General features: G+C 39.1%; 1 long non-coding RNA gene across 4 annotated transcripts in view; it reads right to left on the bottom strand.

Annotated features, from left to right (window-relative positions):
- Positions 1-1,868: 1,868 nt before the first annotated feature.
- The window catches only part of LOC119867172, a 28,703-nt gene continuing 13,663 nt past the window's right edge, over positions 1,869-16,908 (bottom strand). For 3 of the 4 annotated variants that reach the window (XR_005382920.1, XR_005382921.1, XR_005382922.1), the window contains 2 exons: positions 15,969-16,141; positions 1,869-3,778 (listed from right to left, as the gene is read on the bottom strand). This is a non-coding gene — a long non-coding RNA (uncharacterized LOC119867172). Of the gene's footprint in view, positions 3,779-15,968; positions 16,142-16,491; positions 16,625-16,908 lie in introns of those variants that run through there. The other variant, XR_005382923.1, reaches the window with a different exon arrangement.

Below are 16,908 nucleotides of genomic sequence, written 5' to 3'. Positions count from 1 at the left end.
CAAAACAGAGAAACAAACAAAACCTCATGGTCAACTGTGATATTGGGATTTATAAAAAATATACACATTTGATCATTCAGATGACCAAAATATATTTCTCATATATATTTGGTCTTCATCCATAGTTCCTGGCTCACAGTTCCCAAAACCCCTAGAATTTCTCAGCTGTAAGAGCAATGGGAACATCTTTTATTATATTTGTTCTTTTAGCCTCAGTTCCTGAATTTGCTTCAGAGCCACAAAGCTGAAACTGGTGTCTTGTTATTCATACAAACCCCTTTTCCACCACAATATATGGTAATGAAAGTGACTTGCAGAAATCACCTCAGGATGGGGACTGTTTCTAGGGGAACCAACCATGACTAGAGGGTTGAAACTTTCAATTCCATCCCCTAATTTCTGGGGAGGTAGAGGCTGAATCAATCACCAACAGCTAATGAGTTAATCAATCATTCCCACATAACAAAGCTTCATAAAAACCCAAGAAAGGAATTCAGAGAGCTTCCAGGTTGGGGAACCAGAATGCTTCCACATGCCACCATTGACAGTCCCCAAGCTCCACAAGGACAGAAGCTCCTTTGCTCAAGAAGACTCATCTATGTATCTCTTTATCTGAGTGTTGATTCATATGCTTTAATATCTTTTGTAATAAATTAGTAATCTAGTATGTAAAATATTTCTCTGACTTCTATTAACTGTTTTAGAAATTAATGAAAATTGAGGAAGGGGCTGTGGGAACCTCTGACTTAGAGTCAGTTCAGAAGTAAAGGTAACAACCTTGGCTTGCACTTCGCATCTGAAGTAGAAGGCATTTTGTGGGACAAAGCCCTTTACCAATGGAATCTGATAGTATCTATCTCGAAGTAGGTAGTGTAAGAATTAAGCTGAATTCTCAGACATCCTGCTGGTGTAGGCTTCCCATAACAATTACTTGTTATGGGAAGCCTACACACACACATACACACACACACACACAGAGGAATTGGGTCCAGGAACCTGAAAGACCAATATTTTACCAATAAGAAAAACATCAAAATAACTGACTAGCTCTAATATGTAATAGGTAAGTGATAGACCACTGGGAATGATTTGGTGAATATATTAATCCCAGGAGAAAACTGCTTATTCACAATTTTTCAAAGACAGCTTATTCTTTTTAGTATTACCAAAAAACCTCCACAAAATTCTTAGCCTGAATTTGGTGTGGAATAGACACATCATTCAAAATTGTGGAAACCTCTAGGGGTTAGGCTACCTGACTCAGTGACTGAATGAGTAAGCCTACTAGAGTAAGGTATGAGAGGGGAGAAAAACAAAACAACAATGTAAAGCATAAAAGTTGTAATATTTTGACTTAAAAATTATCTAATAATTTTAATAATTTCTAATAATTTAAAAGCAGAGTTGTGTAGTATATTAGAGTTTTCTGGATAAACAGGATGAATACAGAACTAAAACCAAAATAGATAGATATATTTGTTATAAGAAATTGGCTCATGTGATTACAGAAGCTGAGAAGTCTCACAATCTGCCGTTTGCAAGCTGGAGACCCAGGAGAGCCAGTGGTGTGATTTCAGCCGTAGTCTGAAGGCAAAAGAATCAGAGAAGCCAATGATATAAATTCTAATCCAAGGGCAGGAGAAGATGGATATCCCAGCTGAGCAAGCAGAAAAGAAGAAATTCTTCCTTCCTGTTTTTTGTTCTGTTCAACCAATTGAAGGCTGCCCATCTGTATGGCAGGAGGCGTCTACTTTACTGAATCTACCTCATCTCATCCAGAAACATCCTCACAAACACACCTCGAAATTGTGTTTAATCTGAGTACCCCATTACCCAAATTGACGCATAAAATTAACCATCACAAGTAGTACTTTACAAGTTTAAAAGCACATTTTTATTAATTCTCCTAAAAATAAACAATTGTAAAAAACAAAACAAACAAAATTCTGCAAGTTGGGCATCACTGCTTTCTCATGTAACAGATGAGGAAACAAGCTCAGATTGTCTTCTTGCTCTTATGTCTTAACTATACATTGGAATTACACTTTATTCTAGAAGTAATCCTTCCCCAAATTGGAAGATTGGTAACCAAATACCCTTTCCAGAAGAACTGTATATTGCCCAGTAAGATGCAAAATTATATGAAACATAGAACCTCAAGTTTTTTCCTAAGAGTTTGCTCTGTATGAGGTCTATGAAGAGATCTATGTAAACTTAGGGCTATATTTTTCATGTCCTAGTCATTCCAGAACCAAGAAGCTCAGGCTCCCACACCTACACAAAGAAACCAAATGTACATCAAGACTCTTCTGTAATGCTAGCATGATCCTCCCTTAACAGACCTCCTAATCCTAAAGCCATAGCAAGGTAGGTATATTTGTTTCCTAGGACTTCCATAACAAATTACTATAAACCTGTACCAAAACAACAGATACGAGTTCTTTCACTGTTCTGGAGGCTAGAAGTCCAAATTCAAGGTGTTGCTCTCTCTAAAGTCTCTAAGAGAGGAAACTTCCTGGTCTCTTCCAACTTCTGACAGCTCCAGGCATTCTTTAACTTGTGGCTGCATAACTCCAGTCTCTCCCTCTGTCTTCCCATGCCCTTCTCACAGTCTTGTATCATGTCTCTCTTCTGTGTGTCTCTTATAAGAACACTTGTCATTGGATTTAGAGTCTGTTCAGGTAATGTAGAATGATCTCACCTTAAAATCTTTAACTTAATTACTTCTACAAAACCCTTTTTCCAAATAAGAACACATTCTCAGATTCTAGGGACTAGAATGTGGACATGTATTTTGGAAAGTGGCACTGTTAGACATACTGCAGTATACCCTCTGCCCCCTAAAATTCACATCTGTCTCACATGTAAAATACATTCACTCTATCCCAACAACCTCTTCCAAAGTCTCAATTCCTTACAGCATCAACTCTAAGGCCCAAACCTCATATAATTATCATCAGCTCAAAAGTCCCAAATCTCATTATCTACATCAAGTATGGGTTAGACTCTGAAGATGATCCAACCTGGGACAAAAGTTTTTCTTCTGTGGACATGTAAAACAAGAAAACAAGTTATTGAATTTTAAAATATAATGATGAGATAGGTATAGATATTAGACATAGACAGGGTAGACATTCCCATTTCCAAAGGGAGTCAAGGAGTCACTGGAAGGAATAAAGAGGTCACCAGTCCCGGGTAAGTTTGAAATACATAATGAAAAATTCTGTTAAATTTTAATACTTGTGAATAATACACTGTGACTTAATGCTCTGCCCACTGAGACTCCATAGGCTTCTGTAAACCTGCAGTGGCTCTACCCTTGGAATCATTATTACTTTTTCTGAAGGGTAGCATATGTTTGCAGTTGTAATTTCCTGCTTGAGTAATTTTGGAAGCCCAACAGCTTTCTCTCATTATGTCCTGTCTCTGTCCCTTTCCATCCAAGTTAGCAGTGTTCCTGCTGATATAACATTCTCAAAAACCATGTGGGTCTCTCATGTATGTCACAGGTGTCTACAGCATTAGATATTTTCTGGATAACCCCATCTCTCCTGTCTTCTACTGAGATGATCGAGTGGATCCATGGGTTGTAATACCCTAACTGTTTAAGCAAGGGTTTATCCAGCCATCTTCAGAACATGCTTCCGTAGTAGCAAATTTCCTAATGTTAGCATCCTTTGAAATCTCGACAGGCCAAGAACTTCAGATATCATCAAGTGCTAGCTCCTTTTTGCTTAGCAGTTTCTTCCTTAATTTATCTCTTTCCTCTTGCATTTTACTAAGGAGAAAGAAAATACCAGGCTGAATCAGTACTTTGCTTGGAAATCTCTTCAGCAACATATTCAATTTTATCGTTTACAATTTCTGTTTTCTCCACCACAGCAGAACACAATGCAGCCAAGTTTTATGCCACTATATAACAATTCCTTCAGTTATATATAAAATTCCTTCAGTTTCCAATAATCTGTTCCCCTTTTCCTTCTGAGTCCTTACCAGAATTGCCTTTAGCATCCATATTTCTACCAACAGTCTCCTCAAAGCAATCTAGACTTTTTCTAGTATGTGCTCAGATGTTTTCCAGCCACTGCCCTTTACCCAATTGTTATATACATGAACCAGAGATGGCCTCCGTATATTGTCTTCTATGTTACTTACTTCTTAACGGGCTGAAACTCATTAGTTCCAAACCCCACTAGAGTCAAACTCAAATTTTTATACAACCAATTGTTTTAAACTTACCCCAAATAAGCAGGTTTTTTAGCCATATCAAGCCTGCCTGCTTTGGTATCCCATAAAATTGCTCACAACATGTATTAGCCATAGATAAGACAAACATACTAAACTGTTGCTGCTTTACAGAATTCTCTGACCTAAAGAATCCTGTTGGGATGCTGAGCAACATTACCTCTCCTATCTCCTGGCCCTTAGAAGTTCCCTTACCCTTCTCCCTTTTGAGTGGTAGCCCTCAAAGTGTGGCCTCTGGACCATCTCACACTCAAACCCACCAAAGTGTTGCCCAAATAAAGGCCGTTTGTTTATTAAGTCCAAGTTATTTTTCTCTTTTATCACTCATGCTTTTGACATTATGATTGAGAGCTCTTTGCTTAATACCAGTTCATTAGGATGTGCTTCTAAAAGTTTTATAGTTTTTGGCTTTATATTTAGAGCTGATCTATTTTGTATTAATATTGGTATAAAGTGTGAAATTTAGTTGTTTTCTTTTGGAGGTCTTTTTTGGATATGAATTATCCAATCATCCAACATTACTTGTCAAAAAATCTGTTCTTTCTCTAATTTTTGTACTTTTGCCAAAAATCAAATGGTTGTGTTTGTATGGATCTATTTCTGTATTTTCTATCCTGTTCCATTGATCTACTTGTCTGTTTTTTTTTTAAGACTTATTTATTTATTCGAGAGAGAGAATGAGAGAGAGAGAGAGAGAGAGAAACAGAGGCAGAGACATAAGCAGAGGGAGAAGCAGGCTCTTTGCAGAGAGCCCAATGCGAGACTCTATCCCAGATCCCTGGGATCATGACCTGAACCAAAGGCAGCCACCCAACTGCTGAGCCACCCAGGCGTCCCTGCTTGTCTGTTCTTTTGCCAAGATGACACTCCCTTGATTACTGTAGTTTCATAGTAAGTCTTGAATTCAGGTACTGTAAATTCTCTAAATTTATTCTTCTTTTTCAAAATTGGTTTGGCTGCTCTATTTCCTTTGTCTTTCTATAAATATTTTACAAAATGTCTACAAAATATCCTTATGTAACTTTAATCATCATGTTAGATCTATGTATTAATTTAGGAAAAATTAACAACTTTCCTATATTGAGTATTCCAATTAATAATTAAGGAATATCTACTATTTAAATTTTGATTTCTTTTGTCAGCATTTTGTTTTCAGCATAAAGATACTGCACAGTTCAGTTAGATTTATTTGCAGGTATTTTCCTTTCTGTCCAAAACTTCTTTAATTTTAAAAACTTTGGGTATCTAATTGTTCATTGCAGAACAATTGTTTTGTGTACTTATCTTTTGAAGTTGCATCCAGTGACCTTGCTTAACATATATATTTGTCCTAAAATTTTGAAAACAAATTTCTAGAAATTACTTATGTGGGGAAATAACGTCATCTATAAACAGGGACAGTTTATTTCTTTCTTTCCACACCATACATCTTTAATTTCTTTTTCTTGCCTTATTGAAATGGCTAAGGCTGCCAGAATGATGTTCAATAGTAACAATAAAAGTGGACATTTCTTCCTTTTTCCAATCATAGGAAATATTCAAGTGAAGTTCTTTCTGCTCCTGGATCCTGTCCTTGTGCTTTAATAAAACTACCTTTTTTGCACTGAAAACATCTCAAGAATTCTTTCTTGACTGTTCACTCCTGGACGTGATACCACATCAAATTACATCGTTTTGGTGTCCAACCTGCGAATTGAGTCCAGTTAATTCCATTTTTCTTTTTTTTTTAAGATTTATTTATTTATTCATGAGAAACACAGAGAGAGAGAGGCAGAGACATAGGCAGAAGGAGAAGCAGGCTCCCTGCAGGGAGCCTGTTGCAGGACTCAATCCCAGGACCCTGGGATCATGACTGACCTAAAGACAGATGCTCAATCACTGAGCCACCGAGGTGTCCCAGGAATCCATTTTTCTTTAGTGTCACTTTCATTTTATATATTGCTGGATTCAATTTATTAATATTTTACTAGGGACTTTGTGTCTATGTTCATGAGGGATATTGATCTGTGAAATTTTTTCCTGTATTGCCTTCGTCTCGGTTTCATATCTTAGTCTCACAAAATGAACTGTGATATATTTCCCTCTCTTCTATTTTCTGGAAGAAATTGTGTAGAATTTCTGTTATGTCTTCTTTAAACATTTGATATATTCACCACTTAAGCCATATAAGCATGGAGAGTTCTTTTTCAAAATGATTTTTTTTTGTTTGTTATTATGAATTCAGCTTCTTTAGTAGTTATAGGACCATTCAGGGTATCTATTCCATCTTGGGTGAGTTTTGGTAGTTTATGGTTGTCACAGCACTGGCATTTCATCTAACCTCATGAATTTGTCAAGTTTTTTATAGTATTAGCTTAGTATCCTTTTATTATCCAGAGTCTGTAGTTATATCTCCTTTTCCATGCCTGATATTAGCAATTTGTGTCTTTTCTTTGTCAGTCTTCCTAGAGGTGTCTTATTTTATCAATCTTTTGAAAGAACCATCTTGTGTTTTCATTGATTATATTTTGTTTCTTTTTAAAGTTTCTTTTATTTCTATTCTTATCTTATTTTCTTCTACTTCTTTTGACTTTATTTTCCCTTTTCTAGTTTAAAATGGAAGCTTAGGCTATTGATTTGAGATCATTCTTCTTTTTTAATATAAACATCTAATGTTATATATTTCCATCTAAGTACTGCCTAAGCTATATTCCACAAATTCTGATATTTTTTTCCTTCATTTCAAAATATTTTATAATTTCTCTTAAAATTTCTTATTTGATTCATAGAATGTTTAGATATGTATTTGAATTCTAAGCGTCTGGAAATTTTCCTATTAACTTTCTGATGTCTGTTTCTTGCTTACTATCTTTCTGATATATCTGATTTTTGCTTGGTATGGTCAGAGAACATACTTAAGATTTTTCTGATTACTTTATATTTGCTAACTTTGTTTTATGTTCCAGGATATGATGTATTTGGGCAAGCGTATATGTGCATGTGGAAAGAAATATTTCTACTGTTGTTTGGTCAAGTGTTCCATAAGTTAAAAATTAAATCCAGCTGTTTGATGGTGATGTTCCATTATTCTACAACTTTGTTGATTTTCTTTCTACTCATTCTACTATTACTATGAGAGGAATTTTTAGGTCTCCAATATAATTGTGTAACTGCCTATTTGTCCTTTCACTTCTATCAGTTTTGTTTTCTGTAACATAAAGCATTGTTATCAGGTGCACAGATTTAAGATTATTATGAATTATCGATAACGTGTCCCTTTTTTCACTATGATAAGTGATAATTTTTATCCCTGGTACTTTTTTAGCTAAGAAATCTATGTAAGCTATTCATATAGCCACTATAGCTTTCTATTGATTGTTTTCAGGCATTATTTATCTTTTTACTTTTAATCTATATATATATATCATTATATTTAAAATGACTGTTTTTGTAAGAGCATAAATTTGGTTTATGGTTTGTTTTTTCTTAATCCATTCTAACCATCTCTGTATTTTCTACTGATGTGTTTTTTTTTAAGATTTATTTATTTATTTATGAGAGAGAGAGAGAGGCAGACACATAGGCAGAGAGAGAAACAGGCTCTCCAAAGGGAGCCCGATGTGGGACTGGATCCCCGGACCCAGGATCACGTCCTGAGCCGAAAGCAGACACTCAACCACTGAGCCACCCAGGCATCCCTCTACTGATGTGTTTAGACCATTTGCAGTTAATGTAGTTAGTGATATATTTAAATTTAGGTCTAAATTTTATATTTAAATATATTTAAATTTAGGTCTAAATTTTATATTTAAATATATTTAAATTTAGGTCTAAAATTTAAATTTTATTATTCCTTTTTTGTTCATTTATCTGACTTTTGTTCCTCTATTTTCCCTTTCCTGACTTATTTTCAGTTATGTAAACATTTTGACTATTCAATTTATCCATTATGTTTTTCACTATATTTCTACTTAACTTTTTAGCAACTGCTCTAAGGATTATAAGATAGTCATTTTTTCACAGCCTACTTAGGATGCATATTTCATCAGTTCAAGCAGAATGTAGATATATTACCACAAGTGTCTCTTTACTCTCTCCTACAGTGAAAACCCCATCAGGAAACGTTCCACACTTACAGTGTGTTGAGTTGTGGTTTCCCCCCACCCACTTCCCCTTCTGCAACCCTTCGCTTGTTTCCCAGAGTTAGGAGTCTCTTATAGTTTGTCTTCTTCTCTAATTTTTCCCCACTCAGTTTTCTCCCTTCCCTTATGGTCCTTTTCACTATTTTTTATATTCCAAATATGAGTGAAACCGTAAGATAATTGTCTTTCTCCAATTGAGTTATTTTACTCAGCATAATGCCCTCTAGTTCCATCCACGTTGAAGTAAATGGTGGGTATTGGTCCTTTCTGATGCCTGAGTAATATTCTATTGTATATATAGACCACATCTTCTTTATCCATTCATCTATTGAATGACATTGTGGTTCCTTCCACAGTTTGGCTATTGTGGACATTGCTGCTATGAATACTGGGGTGCAGGTGTCCTATTGTTTCACTGCATCTGTATCTTTGGGGTAAATACCCAGTAGTGCAATTGCTGGGTCAAAGGGAAGCTCTATTTTTAACTTCTTGAGGAACTCCCACACTGTTTTTCAGAGTAGCTGCACCAGTTTGCATTCCAACCAACAGTGTAAGAGGGTTCCACCTTCTCCACAACCTCGCCATTTCCTGCCTTGTTAATTTCAGCCATTCTCATCCATGTAAAGTGGTATCTCATTGTGGTTTTGATTTGTATTTCCCTGATGACAAGTGATGTGGAGCACTTTTTTCATGTGTTTGTTGGCCATGTGTATGTCTTCTTTGGAGAAATGTCTGTTCATGTCTTCTGCCCATTTGAGGACTGGATTGTTTGCTTCTTGGATGTTGAGTTTGGTAAGTTCTTTATAGATCTTGGATACTAGCCCTTTATAAGATATCTGGTCATTTTTATAGGCATTTTCAGTGCCTGCTTTTTATCAAGTATATAGGTCATACTTTCCTGTTCTTTTCATGCCTTGGAATTTTTTTTATTGGGAACTAAACAGCTTACACACTACATTGTGGCAATTCTGGGATTAGTTCCCTGACTCAAGTTTGTTATTGTTATCCCTCCCACATACACACACACACAATATTAGGTCTCTAATGCTCTGTGATCAGGAAGCACATCCTGAAATCACTCTGGGATGACAATGGTGCTAGCTAGTAAGATTCTCTACCACCCTTTCCTGACCACACTCAGGTATTGAAGTCTAATGGCAAGAAAAGCAAAAATGAACAAGGGGAACTATATGAAACGAAAAATCTTCTGCACAACAAAGAAAACAAATAAAAAATTAAAAAGGTATCTTATGGAATGGGAGAAAATATTTGCAAACCATTTATCTGATATGTGATCAATAATCAAAAAAAAAGTAACTCCTACAACTGAATAGCAACAAAATAAATAATCTGATTTTAAAATGAAGAAAACACCTAAGTAGACAGGTACACAAAAGATGCTAAAAAACAAACACATGAAAAGATGCTCAATATCATTAATCATCAGAAGAATGCAAATCAAAATCACAATGAGATATCACCTCACACCTGTTAGGATGGCCATTATGCAAAAAGAAGAGATAACAAGTGCTGACAAGGATGTGAAGAAAAGGCAACACTTGCATGTTGTTGGTAGGAATATAAATTGGTATAGCCATTATGGCAGACAGTATAGAGGTACCTCAAAAAATTAAAAATAGAACTATCATAACATCCAGCAATCTCACTTCTAGGTGTATATCCAAAGGAAACAAAATCAGTATCTTGAAAGATAATATGCACTCCCATGTTCACTGCAGTACTGCTCACAATAGCCACGATATGGAAATAGCTAGAGTCTGTCAGTGGATGAACTGATAAAAACATTTGGTACCAGACACACACACAAAACCAGAATATTATTCAGCCATAAACAGAAGGAAATCCTACCACTTTGGTACAATATACCTGGAGGATATTACACTAAGTGAAATAAACCAAAATAGGAAGACATATACTGTATAATTTCACTTAGATCATTTAAAAATACACCAAGACACCTGGCTGGCTTAGTCAGTGGAGCACATGACTTTTGATCTCTGAATTTTGAGTTGAAGCCCCACATTGGGTATAGAAATTACTTAAAAATTAAATCTTTAAAAAAATAAGAAATAGGGGTGCCTAGGTGACTTAGATAGTTAAGCATCTGACTTTGACTCAGGTTATGATCTCAAGGTCCTGGGATTGAGCCCATATTGGGCTCCCTGCTCAGTGGGGAGTCTGCTTGCCCCTCTCCTTTTGTCCCTCCCCCTGCTCACACATGTTCTCTTTCTCTCTCCTAGATAAATAAATAAATAAATAAATAAATAAATAAATAAATAAATAAATATTAAAGAAATGAAAAAGGCCAAACTCATAGAGACAGAAGGGGCTGGGGGGGGGGGGGGGAGAGAGGAAGTGCAAATAGGGAATTGTTCGTCAAAGATACCAACTTACAGTTATAAAATGAATAACTTTTGAAGATCTAATGCACATTATGGTGACTACAGTTAATAATACTGTATCATATACTTGAAATTTGCAAAGAGTAGGTCTTAAGTATTCTCACCAATAAAAGGTAAGCTTAAGAGGTAATAGATGCATTAATAACTTGATTATGATAATCATTTCACAATGTATATGCATATCAAATCATTCCCATATGTGCTATAAATATATACAATTTCATTTGTCAATTTTAATTCAATAAAGCTGGAAAAAAAAAGAAAAATGAACAGTTCCCAGGAGCAGAATTTCTCCACAAACTAATCCAATCATATTGTGGCTCCTTGGAAAGAACTGTTTCTGAGATCAGTGTTTGAACTCTTATTCTGCAGTTAATTCATACAAACTAGCTGACTTACAGTCTAGGCTATACTAAATCCCCTTTCCAATTGCCTTTTATCACAACCTACATGTTTGTTTGTTTTAAGTAATCTCTCTGCCTAACCTGTGGCTCGAACTCACAACCCTAAGATCAGGAGTAACATGCTCTACCAACTGAGCCAGCCAGGCACCCTACAACCTCTACTGTTCTTGTTCTTCGAAAGTAATTCTTAGGTTTAAACTTCCCCACTCTGTTGCAAATGAAATCTTTTTTTTTTTTTTTTTTCTTCAGAAAGAGATTAGTAGCTATCTGCTTTAAGACCTGGTTTTCCCCTTCTACCCACAGTCAAAATTTCTGAGCCAGGGCTCTGGGGGTAGGAACAATGACAAGCTTCTGAGTGAAACCTCTACCCTAGGAGATGAGTGCTTGTGGGGGTGGAAGGGGCAGCAGCCAGCAGTCCTCTCAGCTTCTTCTCCTGGTACAGAATCTTTCCCTCAAGGACTGAGGGAAGGGCTCTCAGGATCCAGGGATTCCCAATGTGCCATACCCAAAGTAGAACCTCTATTCCACAAGTAAGGGTTAGGTCTTAAGGAAGAAGCTCTGAATCTCCTAACCACACTCACCTGAGACCTAGCCTCAGCAACAAGTAGCTAGGGGCAGGATTAGAAAAGCAGAACTCTTGCTCCCATTGCAAAGAAAATCCTCCAGTAAGGACCTGGAGGATAAAGGGAGCCCTATGTTCTTGGTTGCAACAGTCTGAGTGAGTCAATGCCCAGTGAGTTAGGAAGAGGTAAGAAGAAAGTGGTCTTGGCTCAAATACCACAGACTTTCATCCATTTTACCAAATTTTCATAAATTTTCTTGCTTAGACCTTTCTTAATTTGCTGTTTGCCTTCAGGGCTATTTCCAGAGGCTTTAAATGACCATCTTTTGCAAATATATAATTTTCACTAATTTCCCTGGGGGGGGGGGCGATTCAGGAGAGCTCCCCATGCTATCATGACAGAAGTTGATCAATTTCCATTAGCTGTATTGTTTAGTTGTACATAATATGTCCAGAAGTATTCATCCTTGCTTGTCACTAATTTTTCTAGAGTTAACTTGCTTCTCTCCATTAAAATGGTGACTTCTAAATCTATACCAGTACACTCAATTTCTTAAACTCTTAGTTTCTAGAAATTCCAAAATGAAGCTTTTATGTTAATATCTAGAGTGAACACTCAAAACTGATTCTAGTTATAAAATTTATCTAAAATGAGGAAAGAAACGTGTTCCTCCACTACCGTCCTCTTTCATCATTTTATCTATGGTTTAGTTCAGGTTTAGGAGGAAAAGATAGGGATGGCAAAGTTAGAAAGAGGAAAAGTTACTTCAATATGAAGTCCACATAGACTCTCAACTCAAGAGAAGACGTTAGTAGGACTTTCTGTTGCTGTGGGGTTGATTTGTTATGAGGTAGTCACCTTTTGCAGAAGCTTTGCTGGCTTCCTTGAAAATAACAGTAAGCAAATGACTAACCAGACCTAGCAAGACTGATCTTGACACAGGAAGCCACAAAATGATGAGAGACCTGGGGATACCCAAAGGAAGTTAATAGAGCGTACTCTCAAATTCTCCCAGGTCTTGGCTTGCAAAGCATGCCAGGAACCTCTGGAAATCTCTCATAAGTGCTAGTTGGACCCTTTCAGCCAAAGAACTCTGAGAGATGATTCTTAAAAACTTGGTTGCTTAAGTTTACAAAGCCTGCTAAGTTTTTGCTTTCAGTTGGAAATGTGAATTAAAAATATATTTGCAGAGAGGATTCTCAGAGCATTTTATTTATGAATAATAATAGTTGTGTGCTATTCTCCATTTGTCTCCTTGAGATCTATTCTCCATCCTTCTATGCCCAGCTTTGTGTCCTCAGAAGCTGACCCATGCAGAATTGACCATTCACCATGTTCCAACATGTTACCACCTAGTTTCCAATTGGGTTTGGCCAATGCTAGATGTCAACATGAAACTGGAAGGTTTGAAAAGAGAGATTGGTATTCTTCCCTGTCTCCTCCTTGCTATACTACTGCTTCTCTGGCATTAGCTGTGTCTCTATGATTCTCACTTGGCCCCTCCAAGGTTCTAGTTCTTACTTAGCTCTAGAAACACTAATTTCTCTCATGAGACCTTCTCGATAAACTGTTTCTGTGTGCTTCATCATCTCATTTATTCCCATAACCATGACCACATCTTTGTAAATAGTCTCTTCATTAGGACTTCATTCAATTTCCTTCTGGGTCCTTAATAATTACTATCTTTTAAAATCTATGTGTGACATTATTTCTAAACCTCACCATAACCCTGTAAGACTTTATTAACATTATTACACACTTACAGGTAAGGACACATGATTTAGATGGGTAAAATGCCCAAAGTCACACATCTAGTAAACCACAGAGTTAGGATTAAAGCTCTAGTCCTAAAAACAATAAATAAATAAAAAACAAATAAAACTCTAGTCCTAACAAAAGCCATTTTCCTTATTTCATTTAAATTTGTAAACAGGGGCACCTGGGTAGTACAGTCAGTTGAAGCATCCTACTCTTGGGTTCAGCGGGGGTCTGATCTAAGGATCCTGAGATGGAGCCCTGCATTGGGTTCTATGCTCAGTGCAAAGTCGACTTGAGTTTCTCTCTCCCTCACCCTTGGCACTTCCCCTCAACTTGTGTGCATTCACACACTCTCTCTCAAATACATAAATACATCTTTAAATAAATAAATAAATAATTGTATACACATTCTATTTTTTCCAAAGACTTTATTTAAATATAAATCATATTTTATGTCAGCTATTTTATTATGACTATATTGATTAAGCTTGAGCCCTTATTCTGAAATAGAATTTGATGAAATTCACAAATTGCTAAATTCAAGTACAGCATCCCTAACTGATCAGTTTTAATGACTATAGTGAGAACAAGAGACTCTTATTTAAAACAATGATAAAACTTGATAATCTGCTCTTGCCTGGTGCTAACATTAAGTCTTCTTTGCCTTCAATTCTTTGGCTAACAGTCTGGGCTACAACTCAATAACCATTCTCAGTTCCCTTATCCCTATCTTTTTCCTCCTTCAAGGCTAGTTCCCCCAGACTCCTTCGTGGGTATCTGTGGCCACATGACCCAGGTGTGGCTAATGAAAAATGGACTTTTTCCTTTACTGATAAAAGGAAATAACTTTTTTTTTTTTTTTTTTTTTTTTGCCCCGTCCCCTTCTTCATGCTTATTACAATGGTGTGATGTCTGGAATTATGGCAGTCATCCTGTGACCATGAACCAGTATAAGAATGCCCCAAATATTTTATAATATGTACTTATACTAAAAACAGTATTATAATTTTGTACAAGTACATATTCAATAAATAACTGGCAGACTTAACATAAAAATTTCATTCTGCAAACCCTCAAACCTCTGAATTTTCTTGTTGCTTAAATATGTTGGATGGATAAAAAGAATATTTATAAAATATATGCATTATATAATGAAAAACAATGCACTAACCAGCTAGGTAATCGCCACCCAGCCTAAGGAAAAGGGCAACCTCAGAGGCAAGCTTTATTCTAGATTTTATGTTTATCCATCTTTTGCCGTTTTAATAATCCTCTTTGCTTTCTTTTGTTCATCTTTATCCCTTTTGAAAGGCTAGGAATCAAGACCTTTAGCTTTTTTTTTGTCTCCAACCATGCTGCTATTGTATGAAACACTTTAGTCCCAACACACTTTATCATTTTAGAATTCAGGAGACAGCTTGACAGTTTCCTTTCCTTCTCAAATTACAAGGCAAAGAGAATGGTGCAACATTAAAATCAGCAGTTTTAAAAGTTCTCTTAAATTGGTAATAAAGACTTGAGGAGGACCACAGTTCACCTTTTTGGAGCTGGTTATATAAACAGAGGTACACACAGGATGTGGAGGGGGTCTTACAGTTAGAGCTGGGGAGATTGGTGTTTGTATGTAGAGAACAAGCTTGAACTTTGGGGTTTCCAAGGGGGTTCCCTGCCCCTGTCTCAGCTCAGACCTAGGCAGGCAGACCCCTGCCCAAGCCTCCCTCCTGATATCCTGCATATGCTTTCTTGCTAAATGACTCTTTGCACCGTTATCTCCTCACGGGATACATCTGTTGGGTGCCTTGCATCCTCAGCTCTGCTTTCATCTCTTCATATCGCAACACATTGTTTCCCCGCAGTCCTGGTGCCAGGGTGGAAGGGAGCCATCCCGCCCGGCCGCTGGCAGCAAATGAATGATTGGCAGCGGGTATCTCTGTCAGGGCTTTGGCATGCTGCAGAGTAGGAGCCCTGTGCTAATGAATGCCATCTACACCTACCAGATGTGCCACTGGGTGACATGCCAGATCTTTTACATAATGCCATTCTGCCGGACACCAGGCAGCTGGGGGAGGGGAATATATTTTAATGCCTTGGGGTGGAAGTGGGTCTGTTTTTTTTTTTGGTTTTGTTTTGTTTTTTTAATTCAGATCTCCCGCCACCGCCCATACACCCAATCAGCTTCCCTTACAGTGGGCCGAGGGCCTCTCTGGAGAGCTTGAGCTCCCTGAACAGATAGATCCCTTGGCTCTCTTCCATATTCACACCTTTTTCCTTCCTTGAGTTTGGTCCACTCTTCCATTCGAACTCAGGGAAAGGGATCTCTCTTTTTTTTTTTTTTTTTTTTAAGCTCAAGATATAAAAACACTGGCAGGAGGATCTGAAATGAAAGGAGGGGTGGGAAGAAACCACACTTCCTACCCCCCCACCGCACCCCCACCCCGTTCTCTCCTTCCCTACCCTAAAGGTGCAAGAGCTTTCTTCACTCCATCCTCTTCCTCTTCCACTGTCCACTGGAAACTAGAGTGTGTTCATCCCCAAGAGTGATATCCTGTCAGTGCCCGTCCCACGTTCTGGCTGGGTAGTTAGTGTGTGGGCGTCCCCAAATCCACGCCGCTGGAGAGGACCGGCTCCTGAAGTGAAACGTGCAAAGTGGGAGGAAAGGGAAATGAGGAAACCGCTTCTCACCGAAAGCGGGCGAGCGCTCGGGTGTTGGGCCCCCGCCCCGCCCCGCCCCCGCCCCAGCACCCCCGCCCCGCCCCCGCCCCGCCCCCCTGCCCGGCTCGCCGCACTCCCATCCCCAGGGGCGACGAAGGGGTTGCCCGGTAGGCCCCTGCGGGTCGGAGCTGCCCCCGGAACTGCGGGCTCGCCTGGGGCAGGCCCCTGCCGCTGCTCGGCGAGAGCCACACCCCCGACCCTCCGCCACACACACTCCCGCCCGCAGACCCCCGTCCTTTGCCCCTTTGCAAAGGCCGAGCCTCACCCCGCCCGCCGCCGAGGCTCCAGATGGCTGCTCCTCGCGTGGGGCTCGGGGCCCCCAGACGCCGCCCAGAGCAGCCGGCGGCCTCGCCCTCCCTCCCCCCAGCTGCTGCGGCCGCGACGGGCACCGAGCGCCGTGCACGGGGGCAGGCTCCGGGCGGGGCGGCCGCGGGGCGCGCGGGGGCCGAGCCCCGCAGGCCCAGGTGAGGCAGCCGAGTCGGGGGTGCGGAACGGGGGGCGAGCCTGACCGCCCTCACAGCGCCCCGCCCCCTCTGACCCCGACCTTCCTCCCCGCGCCGCAGGCCGAGCGCCGGCTGCACCCGAGCACCCGAGCGAGGCCGGCGGGGAGCGGCCGCGCAGCCGCCAGGAGGGGGCGCCCAGCTGCCCTGAGCCGGGGCCGGGAGGCGCTGGGAGGCGCTGG

The sequence above is a fragment of the Canis lupus genome, chromosome 32, assembly GCF_011100685.1.
Source record: "Canis lupus familiaris isolate Mischka breed German Shepherd chromosome 32, alternate assembly UU_Cfam_GSD_1.0, whole genome shotgun sequence".
NCBI classification, from domain to species: domain Eukaryota; kingdom Metazoa; phylum Chordata; class Mammalia; order Carnivora; family Canidae; genus Canis; species Canis lupus.
The sequence above is the reverse complement of the archived record's forward strand: the minus strand, read 5'-3'. Positions and strand labels throughout refer to the sequence as shown.